This window comes from Leptinotarsa decemlineata, unplaced genomic scaffold (assembly GCF_025532065.1).
Source record: "Leptinotarsa decemlineata unplaced genomic scaffold, Ldec_3_MD MMD2_tig00026307_RagTag_RagTag, whole genome shotgun sequence".
In the NCBI taxonomy this organism is placed as follows: domain Eukaryota; kingdom Metazoa; phylum Arthropoda; class Insecta; order Coleoptera; family Chrysomelidae; genus Leptinotarsa; species Leptinotarsa decemlineata.
The window spans coordinates 1,147,607-1,162,687 of NW_027412681.1; the positions used below are offsets into that span (position 1 = coordinate 1,147,607).

At 34.5% G+C, this 15,081-nt stretch overlaps 2 protein-coding genes across 3 annotated transcripts in view; one reads left to right on the forward strand and one right to left on the reverse strand.

Moving 5' to 3' along the window:
- Window positions 1-11,691, reverse strand: part of lute (BTB/POZ domain containing protein 3 lute) — a 34,087-nt gene extending 22,396 nt beyond the window's left edge. For both annotated transcript variants that reach the window (XM_074180880.1, XM_074180879.1), the window contains exon 1: window positions 11,413-11,691. The gene's annotated coding sequence lies outside the window, so the exon portion shown is untranslated. The remainder of the gene's footprint in view (window positions 1-11,412) is intronic.
- The window catches only part of Brf (Brf RNA polymerase III subunit), a 76,275-nt gene that overhangs the window by 36,290 nt on the left and 24,904 nt on the right, over window positions 1-15,081 (forward strand). The gene's annotated exons all lie outside the window — the stretch shown is intronic.

A 15,081-nucleotide genomic window follows, 5' to 3' on the forward strand; every position in this document is an offset into this window, starting at 1 on the left:
AAGAGGAAACCACGTGCATGATTCAAAAAAGGACATATGACATGTAATCCAAATTAGCATGCGCTATATAAGCCAATTACGGGGCTCAAAACGAATTGACATTCGACATCAACAAAATTGTTTGATCTGTGGCATGAAACCTTAACATTGTTGCAAAATGATTTTCGGACAATGTCTGGCTGTAGACATCGCATGTTTAGATTCTATTACATTTTAAAACCAAGTAATTTTGTATTCATTTGTATTGTATTTTGTATTTATCTGGAACAATTTTTGAGAAAACTTATCCTAATGGATTTTATATTAAACAGTAATAATGAAAAAGGATGATGATGTACTGTATATGGAAGATTCAATCTGTGAGAAGAATACCATTAGATGAGATTTGATGATTTCTCGTTTTGTGATTATCCATACATATATATATTGTTTGTCTGTAACGTCCTGAGTGACATCATAGTAATTTTTCATATATTTAACGTCCATACTTCTTTCAACCTGCCACATAACCTCACATACACTGTAAGTTGGTTGGTATATATATATATATATATATATATATATATATATATATATATATATATATATATATATATATATGTATTTGGATTACAGCGTTTTCAGTAGTACCACAGTAGAATAATACAACCAGTAGGCTGTCTCAACACGTGATCCGCCCGAGTTGTCGTGCACCTTCAACCGCTCTTAGGATGAGATTCTCATCCTACACGTTCAGTGCTGTAGTATCGAAGGATTCGACGGTACCAGGGGCATCGGATTAGTTATAATAAACGGTCGGAAATTGATATTGTGTTTAGTTTATTCGCTGTTATTATTGTTTTCAGGTTTTGTAGTTGGTTGTAAGTAATTTACCACAAAATATTCTATAATAACTTTTAATTTTGTTTTTTTATAAGCGCGTGCCTATGGTAAAAGAACGAAATTGGCTCCTCACTTCGTTTTGAGTCTTATAGTCTTCATGCAGTCATTGTTCACGGCGGTTCTGGCGTTGAATCTAGTCATTATTACGCCTTGGTCAAACACGAAACGGACTGGTTTAAGTTTGACGATAGTCGTGTCACGAAGTGTTCTGGCGATGCATTGAATTTATTGGAGCCTCTGGAGACACCCTACATTTTGTTTAATGAAAGAGAGGGCATTGGCAGATCAAGATCTTCAGATGATGTGGTACTGCAGGTTTTTCCGAGTTTTCCTGCTGCTGAAAAAGCAAATGCGCCACTGGAATATCGGTGAATTGTAAAAAAAATATAGAACACTCGAATCTTCTTTAACGGAATCCTTCACCTCTCATTAAAATCCAACAGATTGCATCTCATAAAGCAAATTAGAAGACTCGTTCTAACACATTTAACAGTTTCTTGATTATTTTTCATTTCAACCGATTAATTATGCGGAGATATATATGTCAGCAGCGTTGAGACCTCAAGGTTATTCCGTATACGACTGAATTGATGGGTGTCTTTATTATTCGCGATGTCATACAAGGCGTTTCTCTTCTGGAGGTCGAAATACATTACTGATAGGTCGTTTTAGAACGGGGTCGTATCACATTTTTTATTTTTTATCGGCCTCACTGTGCAAATCGGATTCCTTTCTCAATATTTATTCTCATTAATGATAAGGACAGGAAATGATTGTTGCTATTTGGTAGATTTATATTTTTTAATGTGCTTCCTTAGTTTGTCATTTCTGCCATCAATAAAATCTATTGTTATTATTAATATCGTCAGTGTTCGACTCGGCTCGAAGTACAGGAAAATTCCTTCCAACAGGAAGGAAAAATCCCTTTCTTGTGAGACAGGTTGAAAAGTCTTCAAAATACTGGTGCTAGTTCATTTGCGCACTTTTTAGGTAGCCTGAATAATCGTTTTGAAGTAAGAATAAATTCTAGATTGGCGATAAAGTGTAGGTCAGAGAGTTTCCAAATCATCATAATTCGAAATTCGCGGCCATTATTATAATCAGCAGAAAAAATCGCCATTTTGAAATACTCAAGCGCGTCAGATTAAGATATATATGGTTCATCTTTATGTTCTAGACGTGCTGTCTCTTAATCTGACGATTATCTAGGGGAATTCGCCTAATCTGACAAAGAAATATTTTTTTTTTATTTTTTTTTTTCAAATCATTGAAATTAATTAATTGAAAAGCTCAGGAAATAGCATGCAAATAATTAAGTGTATGTTTTTCAAGTAGAATACTTGTAATTATAAAAAAATAATTCTAAAAAAATGCTTAAAAAAATTTAATTTTTTATAATCAATTGATTAATCAATCTTCATTTTCATCACCAACGAGTTTCTGTTATCAGCTGTGATGGCGTCATGGCAACAGAATTCAGAGTGGGGACGGAGTGAGAGAGTAATAGATAGAGAGAAAGTGAAAGAGGAAAAGAAACTCGGAGAGGGAAATATAGGTATCACACAGCTGCACGCATTAAACTTTATCTACGAATTTTTGTTATTTCGGCTTGCGGAAATCGTCAGATTAAATATTTTTCGTTATCCTTGAATTATGTCCTTCAAAATAAAAATAAATTGGCTACCCTCGAGAATGTCGAAATGACGTTATTTTTTTACAACCTTGCTGCCCTTCCCTTTCTTTACGTCACTCTCAAATTGTCAGATTACTGGAATATACACTTTTTAGCATGTAATTAACTCACCCTACCTTAATCTGACGCGCTCTAGAATTTCTGATGGTCAATTTTTTTTTACCAATCTGATCCTTTATCCTGCACGGGCGGCCATATATATGGGGCTCATATTTGGTGTAAGTACTTGACCGGGTAGAAGGTATCCCTCTGTATATTAAGTTTGCGAGTTATTGTGCTAACAACTTGTTGGCTTTATATTGCATTAGCTTTTGACTATGAGCATGCTCTGTTCAAAGTGGGAGTCGCGAGAGCTCACTGTTGACCAAAAACAAGAACGTCTTGATGATTCTGAGCGGGTTTTGTCATGTTCAAACATGACAAACCGGAATTTTTGCGTCGATATGTGACAATGGTGTTGAGCAACTGGTGAGCGTCGTCCAAAGCGACCGAGAACACAATAATCCGCTGGTTATGGCTCCGGTATCTTGGGATGTACGATTCCTAGAAATTTCACAGTCACAGGAGAATTCTACCAAATTTACAAAAAATATGTGAAGCTTCGACCATGCACAAATGAAACACGGTTTTTTTTTAATTACAAAAATAGCAAATGTACGAAACAGCCTGTGGGGATAAATAAATTTAGCACCATGGCGAAAAAAATAGCGAAATTTTTGCAATTACCGAACCCTGAATTATATACTGGCCACTGTTTCCGGAGGTCATCTGCGACTATTTTAGTCAATGCAGGGGCAGATCTTTTAACTTGAAAACGCCATGGGGGGTCGGAAATCCAGCAATGTTGCTGAATCTTATATCGACAACTCCATAGCTAACAAAATGAAAATTTCAAAAAGTATAGTAGAATCTATTCAGCCTCCAGCGCCATTAGAACCTGAACACAACAATGCTGTGGAAGCTCAGTACGTTTCCCCATCAACTTCAACTTCGACCGCAGCTAATATTTCAATTACCGAAAACATGTTGAAACAAAACGACCTATCAGGAATTAGTTTACAAAATTGTTCAAATATAACTGTTGATTACTATTTTAAATAAAATATAAAAATGGGTTAATGACATACAAGTATTATTATATATGTATTTTAATTTTCAATACTTGAAAACAACGCAACCGTAGAAAAAGTACAGTGTACATTGCGTGAGAAAATGACATATTTCTCACTCGCTTGATCTGCGCTCGTGAGAAATATGTCGTTTTTCTCACTTGTACAATATACTATTAATTGATAAAAATTTTGATACTTCTTCAGATAATTACCGTATTGAGTTGAACAGATATGAAAATCAAATTGAAATTACGTCAAACCATAATAGTTTTCGAATTATTTAGATTTCTTATCTCGCATGTTTCTAGTGATCCTGGAAAGAACGTCAATTAGGGTGGATAAACTATAATTAACCGTTTTGGATTGGTCTGGAAAAGCAATAATGTTATTGTGGCTATCTACGAATACACACGTAGGATGATAATGACTGTAACGAGATTAGAAAGCAGAATAACAAAATTTAAATTATAATAGAGAAAGGTTTTGGCCTTCTTTTTCTCTATCTTTTTCCAAAAAAATGTGGGATTCTTTCAAAAAAAGGAAGAAACCAATTCATTTCAGAGTTAACTCTACAAAAATTTATCCCTACTGATATGCGAATGTAAGTTTGTTTGTTACGGTTTCACGCGAAAACTACTCGACCAATCATCATGAAATTTTGTACACATGTTCTTGGAGGTATTAGAAGTAAGATAGGATACAACAACTTTTTATTAAAAAAAAATTATTTAAGATAAAAAAATTGTTTGTCAAAAAAATTTCAAAATCTAGCTACTTTGTTGGTTAGGTTAGGTTAGGTTAGGTTAGAGTAGAGTAGAATAGAGTAGGTTAGGTTAGGTAATAATTTAAAAAAATTGATAATCCCAGCCAAGCAATAAAATATAGTTCTCATATTGATTCATTTCTATTGTACTGACACTTATTTAATGGCATAAATGCGAGCGAAGTCGCGGGTAAAAGCTAGCAGGTACTAATATAAATGTGAGAGTTTGTTAGGATAGATGTATGTCTGTATGCATGTTTGTGGCTTTTTCACGCCTAAGCAACTGAACGGATTTAGGTGAAACTTTATATAAATACAGCTTATACATCAGAATAACATATAGGCTACAATTTACAGAGGTTTTGTGTAATTTTTGTCATAATATAACGATATTGAGTATTAAGTAAGTCGGAAAAATTCTGGCTCCCTGAGAGCTATTTTGGCGTGAGCTGCCTATACCGTTGAAGTTACATACAGATAATGTACCGTAAGATTGTTTATTTTGAATAGTTCTTACGAATCAGTAGATAGTTGTCCTGAAAGTCAAGAGAAGAAAATTGGATTGGATAATTTAGGAAACACTTGCTACATGAATAGCATTTTACAAGTGTTCATGACGTAGAATTTCAAGAACGAAGTGTTAATGATGAACGAGAACGGGAATGTTTCCTACATCAAACTCCAAACATCTGTTCATGCAGCTGCAGTTTCGTAAGAAGGTATCATCTTTCCCTCCAACCGATTTCCTGGAGTCTTTGAAGTCCACTAGATACTCGTTAGGACAACAAGAGGATAGTTCCGAATTCTTGGGGTTCTTGTTGAATACTCTTCGTGAGCAAAACAATAGCAAAATCAATACTCCTGATCGCTTTGGACTGAATGATTCTATACAGCCCATCTCGTCTTGTGTTTGTAAATCTTTTGCTGGAAAAGTCCTCGCTTGTTTACTTTGTGGTAAATGTTCAAGAAGTACCTAAAACTTATGTGAATTTCTGAAACTTCATCTAGCTTTTCCTAATATGACAAATAACCAGTCCTTGCAAAGCTTATTGTTAAATCATCTGAAAATGGAGTTTTTAACAGGTGATGATCGACTGTATTGTCAAACATGCACCAAACTAACTGACTGTTATAAGGAAACAAGTATAGCTGAGGCACCAGTCAATCTAATAATAACACTGATGATTTTCAAACAAGACTCAACCTCTAACGGAAGCAAGAAACTCTTTGGAAGGTTCAAAATAGATGAACATTTCAACCTAGCAGACTACTATTATAATATTCATGCAGTCATTGTTCACTGTGGTTCTGGCGTTGAATTTGGTCATTATTACGAAACGGACTGGTTTAAGTTTGACGATAGTCGTGTCACGAAGTGTTCTGGCGGTGCATTGCATTCATTGGAGCCTCTGGAGACCCCTACATTTTGTTTAATGAAAGAGAGGACATTGTTAGATCAAGATCTTCAGATGATGTGGTGCTGCAGGTTTTTCCGGGTTTTCCTGCTTCTGAAAAAGCAAATGCGCCACTGGAATAAGCGCCAATTAATTTTTATTGTTGTTTTTATTTTATTTTTATCGTTGTTTCAATAAAATGTTCAAAATTAGTTCTAAATAAAAGTCCACTATAGCATATCTACCTCTTACGTGGTAGCCACTATATGCAAAATACTTAGCCGTAAATACAATCAAATTGGATACTTTTTTCATAATGCACATTGTTTAATATCTGTCAAATTCTTATAAAACTTGATACAATTGTCTTTTTGAGTATTTAATATAGATAAACTTTATCTTTTACACTAAGTAATTCAGACGAATCGTTTAAAAGTTATCACGATTAACGCGACGCAACGCAGTAACCATTCCGCGTCGCGTTTACTGTAAGACAACGGTGGACGATGCGCGGGGGTACAGGGGCGGTCTAAGCAATGAAGCGCCAACGCTGAGAACGCAGGCAGACGCGTGAGGGCAGACGTCGTTGACGGTTGTGTAAGATATGCGAATTTCTTTATAGCTAACATGAGTCGATTCTCGAAGCTATTCATTACCTAGTGCAGCTGGCATATTTTTTTAGCTACTGTGTTCTCAAAGTAAAAATATAAATTACTAGTTGTTGCCGAAGCCGAAGCTACTGGACCTAGAATCTTGAAATATGCAGGTAGGTTCTTTGTATAACGTAAATAAGCATCAAGAAAGAGAATCAGGAATTTCCACCCCAAAGAGTAAAAATAACGGTTCAAAGATTGTGTAACAACTACTTTCACATAAACATTTGAATTAGAGTCTTCCAACAGGCAATTCGAAATAATGGTCATCTTGTTGAAGCTACGTCTGTCAAATTAGTTGTTATCTATTGAGTTAATTTTTCCAAATCACCGTGGACGGATACAGCATTCAACAATAGGTGCAAATGATGTGCTGGATGTGCTGTTCGGGCAACGTACCGCGCGCTTCGTCCATTTTACGATCGCCTAATCGACTTACCGACCCACTCGCAATGTGGTAGATAAATCTGAGGCGTGTATGGAGTACAGACACGCCTGAAGGAGGTATTGTATAGCGAAACACGTGTTGCGTTTTTGTTAAACTGTTCAGTAAAGTGTTTCTTGAATACCAGCACATATTTCACAGTGTATCTTCAACAATGTTATTTTAAACGTCAACAATGAATATTTCTCATGTTTTAATAACTCTTTGCATTCACTAGCGTTTTTATCGGAAGATCAACAATTGCGATACATAAATATTTTTAAATACTAGTTGCGAAAACAAAATCGAACGTTTTCCACAGAAAACGTATCATTAAAAAGTAACGCGCGAGATAAACATCTTTGTAATTGTTGACGACGAATAGAAAATGTAGGATGCGATTTTCACTATTTCAAAATCGACTTGGGAACGAGCATCAGAAATTTTTCAATGCCCACTGCCAATAATGTCGGAACATGGATGGTGCAATTAATGTAGAGGGACTTGAACAGGAGAATAAGTATGTTCTGTTATAGTGCTTAATCGGATACGAAATGTTTTGTAGCTCTATACCTCAATGAATATTTATGTGGCAATTTATGCCACAGCATATGCAGGAATAACTTCATTAGTGGTATTAGCCAGGGGAGTAGTTGTTTTCTGATAGGTGTCCACTGTATCGTGGTTTATACTATCTATAGAGAATTTTGTGCTCTACACACGTATATTGGTGCTGTTAATTGTTTGCCTCTTTTCAGCTTATTACTTATTCAGAAAAATAAAAATTCTCCATGAAATACTGAGATACAGTGTCAACAATAAATTCTAGGGAATCAAAATTGATATCACACACATTTTAAGTTGAATTGATTACTACATAAGGACACATTGCAAAAATAAATTTGGATAGGCAATATTGTGAAATTAATTTTTATATAGCTAAAAATTGTTTTATATAAACATATATTGTAAAATAATAGATAATTTAGGTTGGTATATCTGTATGGTTGGTATGCCTGGATGGTTTACCTTAATGGGTTACCTTTATAGCATAAATAGGGTTAGCTCGTATTAGTTTATAGTTTTAATCTTCCTCTTTGAAGATGATCACTTGTTGATCAAAACACGTGTCGAGGTGTTAAAAATAACGATTTGGTGTTGGGGAAAAAAACTCCAGTAATATATATATATATATATATATATATATATATATATATATATATATATATATATATATATATTTAGTAGGATTTAAAGAACAGTATGACTGAATTATGGAAATCAAATTGGTGGAGTTTTTGTAAAAGAATCATCACTAACATTTTGGGTCAATACGATTAAATTTGTTATGGTGGATCTGTTTGACATAAATCCATGTTGTTGCGGAGATCTGATATTACGAACTGTGGAATGTACGCGATTATAGATGACAATTTCGAGAAGTTTAGCAAACCTCGCGGAACTCCAGATAAAACAATCTGGCATGGTCTCACCTAATAAGCAAGATATATTTCGAAACTACTGGCAACATTTCCGTTTAAAAAGTTCTGCGAAAATGTTTTCCAATATATCTTTCTCTGCTTTTTTCGTATAAGACATAGCAATGTTAGTTCCATCGATTGAAATAAGTTGTTCGATTGATGTTCGATTTATTTTGTAGAAATTCATATTGAATATAGAATATAAATTTTTTTCTAATTGACGCATTTTCACAAACAAATCCTTAAATATACAACGATACAGTCAATGTGCTTTTGGTACGTGCAATATGTACCTGATATAACAAAAGTTACCTGAATTATCAATACCTGGTTGTCAAAATTCACAAATTCAAAAGGGGACAGCTGTATAGTTCCAGTTGGTCATTGAAAGTTTTGAAATTGTTCCAATAAATTCATCTTCCTGCTTTTACAGCACCTAATGACACATATGGAGAAGATTTTCTTAAAAAGAAATAAATAAAATGTATGATAATCCAATTTCAAAACTCTCAATGACCAACTTGAACTATACAGCTATCTCCTTTTGAATTCGTGAATTTTGACAACTATAGTCCGTTCATAATTTGTTGATAGCTCACTGCAAGTTTGACCCTCATTAGAGAACTGAAATACAGAAAGGACAGCTAATATGATATAATAACAAAAACCAAACTAAAACTGGCAGTTTAAGATGTTTTCGACTAACCCACCTTGTATCTGAAGAAATACAATACAGCTATAAAACTTTTAATCCGATTATGTAGGTATTTTGAGTGGAAATGAGTGACCAGTGTCGTAGAGTATATGATTAAAACATTAGTTACTTTAAATAAATAAATATATTAATATTCTTAAACTGTAGGTACTGTAAACTGTATTTTTATTTTTAAAAAATTTCTTTATTTTATTCAAAAATAATAAGTTACTTGCAATTAGTAAAAGATACATTTATTTAATTAATACCTATTTTTAAATGATATAAACTACGATTACTTACAAAACTATTCAAATTCAAAATAAACAGGATCATCTTCGGAATCCGAGTCGTCTTGCAGGTTAATAATTAGCGGTTGTGTCTCTACAGTCGCATCAATTATATTGTCAAGATCCCACATTTTTTGTTCTTCTTCTATTGCATGTCTTACTGCATCTCGCCAATTTTGTTCTGTAATATGTTGTAAAGACTCATATAACAATTCACGTACAGCTTGTATTTTATATGACGTATTTTTTTCTAGCCACATAGCTTTTCATTTGTGCCCAAATGAGTTCAATTGGATTTAATTCGCAGTGGTAGGGTGGAAGTCTAAGGACTGTGATGTTTCGTCTTTCCGCCATTTTGTCAACTACGTATTTCTTGACCTTAGATTTGTGTTGCCGGGCAATTTTTAAAAGTTCTGCTTTAACCATTCCATCTTCGTAAGGCAGGGACTTATTCCGCAGCCAGTCAATGATATCCTGTTTCTTCCACGCAGTCGTTAGAAGTCTTTCAACTAGTCGTGAATGATAAGGTGCATTATCTAATACTATAATTGAGTTTGGTGGTATATGTTCAATCATCTGCTCAAAATACTCTTCGAAAACATCAGCTGTCATCTCCTCGTGATAGTCTTTTGTGCTTTTGGATTCAAATTCCAACAAACCATGCTTAGCAAATCCTTTTTCACTGCCAATGTGAGAAACTATTAATCTACTGCCTTTACCAGAGGGTGGGGAAATACCAGTAGACCAACCTTTCATAAAGGCTTGCCTGGAGCTTGATATATTTTTATCTGTCCAAATTTTTGTGAGAGTATGACCTGCGTTTACCCACGTTTCGTCCTGATAGTAAATTGGCCTTCCTTCAGCCCGAAATTTTCGTATAGATCTTAGATACTTTCTTCTCCAACATATTATCTCTTCCCGGTTAATCAAAAGTGATTTTCGGTCTGATTTCTCCCACCGGAAATTTAATTCTTTTAAAACTTGCCACAATTTGGTTCGTCCGACATGAGGCAAATCCGGGTAATCTCTAACTTCTTGTAAAATTTTGTTTAAGTTGGGTATTTCTTTTTTGTAAAAAAATTCGTGAATTTTCCTTCGAATACCATTTTTGGCAAATTCATCAATTTCAATAGGTTTTCTCCCCCTCTTTAAGTATTCGTTTGTATTTGGGTTAGCTATACCTTTTTTTTTTCTTTCTGATAGGAACCTATATATTGTTGACTCCCCTACGCCCGTCATGTTGGCACAACTCTTGATTATGTTCTGAACAGTGTTTGTGGGATTCTGAGAAACCAGAGCATCGTGAACATTCAAAACAATAGACTTCTCTCTTGGTGAATAGACAGACTTACTGACTGTACGCAACAGTACCGATGTAAAACTTGATGATGTTGATGATGATGACGAAGCCATCGCAAGCAATCAAACAAAACAAGCAGGAACGAAAGGTACGTATATGTTTGTAGGAATATGAAAAAAATTACTCACGCACTGCACAAAATTCGCAAAATAAATATTAGAGACGTTAATTACTGCCGTAGACGCCGAAACACCAACGAGCCGTAAATTAAATGCGATTAAAAAATGTACTAAACCAAAAATTATTTTCGTTCGTAACAACTTCACCCTTTCAAGGCAAGTTTCGAATATAAACTGAAGCTTTATATTTAATGAATAAACACCTCAGGAACCTCCGCCTATGATTTTACGAGTTTTACGACCGTTTTATGACTTGGGCCCTCATTTTGTGCTATCGACAAATTATGAACGGACTATAGGAATGGATGATTCAGGTCAAATTTTTCTTATTTCAGCTACCTATTGCAGGTACCAAAAGGACATTGACTGTATCGTTGTATATTTAAGGATTTGTTTGTCAAAAATACGTCAGTTCACTTGAGAATGGTTTAATAAACCGAAATCGGTCGTACCAAACAAAAATCTTAGTAGAAATTAAACAGAAGTTATTTTCTACATCCTATATTCAGATTGAAATAAGAATCTACAAAAAAAACCTCGGACAAACCTTAGTATCTCCCAAATCTCCAATTCTATCCTTTCAAAACTGCACCACGACCTCACAAGTACCAAATTTCTTCTCTCACACTTTCCACTTGGTCACCCCCCACGAAGTACCGGAATAGTAAGTGGTACTTCCCCTAAGGATTTAACTGTCGCGACACGTGTTTCTTAGTACCTTCGGTAAAGAACCAAACTTGGCAGGCAGCGGAGAAGAGATTATTTTTTGGTTCCGATCTCGACGGTACCCGGTACTTTCTCACTTGGCTGCGGTATGCACACTGAGCTTAGGCGCCGCTGGTGCGGTACCATAATTTCAGTGAGTACCAGCGTTATCTCCGCGTATGCAGGAGGGTGTGGAAGTTCTTGCAAGACGATTGGGGGTTGCGTTTTCGAGAAGGGGTAGGTACTGTATCATGACTTTGCCCAAAAGACTGTTCTTCAGAGGTTTTCGTTTTCATTGTAGACTGAGTTTTCTTCAATGAAAAAGTATCGATACTATAATTTTCAAATAGCTTCATTTATACAGGGTGGCCCACCACATTCGCCTCGGTATCTCTACAAGAAATGAAGAAAGTTAGGGAAACACTTTTAGCTCAGTTATATGTGGGTCCATGAGGAGCAAATTCCAAAATTACTTTGAAATATACAGGGTGACTCCCAAAAAAGTTACATACCAAAGTTATATTTTTTCTTGTGGAACACCCTATATTTAAAAAAAAAAAAAAAAAAAATCTGTTTTTCCGTTAACCAGCTGTCGCACCCCTACGAACGACAACCCTCAGAAGTCGAAACTTGTGCGAGCTAAGGATTAACGAGGTCTTACCTTTTAACGTGTGATTCCTAACACGGGTTGGACGGTAGCAAGTGAAGATCGATCGTTCAGACTAGGGCTTGAACCACCGACCAACACGGCAGTCAATTCGAGTGAGTGAACAAAGCACCCACGCCGAACCGCTTGGCTACCGACTGACTATAGACAAAATAAAGGTGAGTTACCATTATATTTCCCATACTCAAAACTGACCGTTTCTGAGAAATTTCGAGAAATTCAAAAATACACACCATAATTTAAAAATTATTTTCACCCTGTAACGTGTAACGAGCTGCTTGTGATTAAATGTACTGCTTAGCTCAAAGGTTGAAGTTAACTACCACATGAAATTTTTAATGCAATATTATTCCGAGTGGCGAAAAAATTGCCTCAAAATTTGGACACACATTTAATTAAATAATTTCTTTAAGTTGAATGGAACACCCCGTATTTAGTGGCGTAATTTGACGCAGGAGTAGATTCCTTTCAACACTATATTAGGGTTCCCTATACCTATCTCTTCTGATTTTTACACAAAAGTAGTTTTTATATTTTACTTGTGAGTAATTTTTTTATCTTTAAAATGAAACACGCTGTATTGTTATGAAAAGCCTAAAAAGCGTTTGAACACTTTTTTATTCGGTAGAAGCACAAGTTTAAATTTTTCAAAATAAGGTGTATCTAAAGTAAAATGCAGGCAAATGTAAAAACTAAAATTTATTGCCATTTCTGAAATATTAAAAAGCATTTTTCAAAATAAAAAGATGCATGTGTCTTAATTATTGGGGCAAAAATATGTTAAATTCGCTTGTTTCTTGGCAAATATATTAGATTTCATAGTTTAAAAAAAATCTGTTTAAAATCTGTTTTTCCGTTAATCAGCTGCCGCCCCCATACGAACGATAACTCTCAGAAGTTGAGAAACTTGTGCGAGCTAAGGACTAACGAGGTCTTACCTTTTAACGTGTGATTCCTTACACGGTGGAACATAGTGGAATAAATAGCCCGCCATACACACAGAGGTTTGTCTGAAGACTTTATCCAGCACAGTTTCAGACTGTCGACAAATCTGTGCGTTAATGGTTGAGCATTTAATTACATCAACAGCTTTTTGAAGAAGATTATGATCGACCACTGAATTTTTGTTTATGGGTTTTAGAAAAATTTGGTGATGAAGAATTTTGTTTTTCATTATGTGCCTTTTTCCGATGAGTCCATAACAACGGATTAGTTAACAGACATAACTCACTACTACAGTGACGAAAACCCTTATCATAATATGTTATCTAGAGTTCAGCACTCATTTCAAGAAAGAGTTCGCCTATGCATCGAGAATAATGGACACCATTTTGAGCATTTATTGAAATAATAAACTATTTAAGATTCCTAATTTTTCGATAAAATGACTCCAAGGATGCTTTTTTGCTTTTCATAACAATACAGGGCGTTCCATTTTTAAGATGAAAAAATTATTTATAAGTAAAATATAAAAACGCCTTTTGTGTAAAAATCAGAAGAGATATGTATAGGAACCCTAATAAAGTTTTGAAGGAAATCTACTCCTGCGTCAAATTACGCTACTAAATACGGGGTGTTCCATTCAACTTTAAGAAGTTATTTAATTAAATGTGTGTCCAAATTTTGAGGCAATTTTTTTCGCCACTCGCAATATTTCATTAAAAATTTCATGTGGTAGTTAACTTCAACCTTTGAGCTAAGCGGTACATTCAATCACAAGCAGCTTGTTACACGTTAGAGGGTGAAAATAATTTTTAAATTATGGTCTGTATTTTTAAATCTCTCGAAATTTCTCAGACACGGTCAGTTTCAAGTATGGATAATATAATAGTAACTCACCTTCATTTTGTCTATAGTATCTAAAAATATAAAAAAATATAGGGTGTTCCATAAGAAAAAATATAACTTTGGTATGTAACTTTTTTAGGAGTCACCCTGTATGTTTCAAAATAATTTTGGAATATGCTCCTCATTGACCAACATATAACTGTGCTGAAAGTTTTTCCCCAACTCTCTTCATTTCTCGTAGAAATACCGAGGCGAATGTGGTGGGCCACCCTGTATATGTGTAATGTGTGTTTGTATATATGTATGTATGTATATGTATACGTTAATTGTTCTTTTCGTCAACACGTATACACCTCTATCCTTTATTATTTTCTATCATTATTTTCTTTCATTGTTCCACGACAAGCATATATTTTTGTGGATTATAACTCATACTTATTCATTTATATTTCATTTTATAATATAATACTATGAGAATTGTGTGCAAAAAATATCATCCAAACCAATTTACCTACCTACTTAAATTATTACGTTTTATATCATTAACTCTGTCATTTGTTCTAGTGAATAGATATATTATTATTATTATTGTTACTTTTCAGTTGGATTAGGAAGTTTTCATATTTCCACGTCCTCAGTGTAATTTTTACTGTTTCGTTATGCCGACAGGTCCATGTGCTATTCCATTTTAAACAAAATAACTATCTCTCTAGATGTTACAGTAAAATTAATACGAAATTATGATTTGTTACTTCAAAAAAAACCCGGATACCAAATTTCGTGCAGATAACTTGTTTTTTGCAAAAGTTATTTCAAAAAAACGAACAAAAAAATTCATTTCCAACACCCTGTATCTCCGAAACGAAACATTTCCAGACACAAGACTTTTTTTTCTTTAAATTGTCCCAGGAATACGTCACTTGAATAGTTTAACGTAATTACCTCTCGTGTAGAAACCCTACAGAACACAAATAAAACAAAAACACATTTTTAAAAAATGTGTCATTATCGAGCACATTCCTTTCATCTGTTTTACTTTCACGTACGCGCCTATAC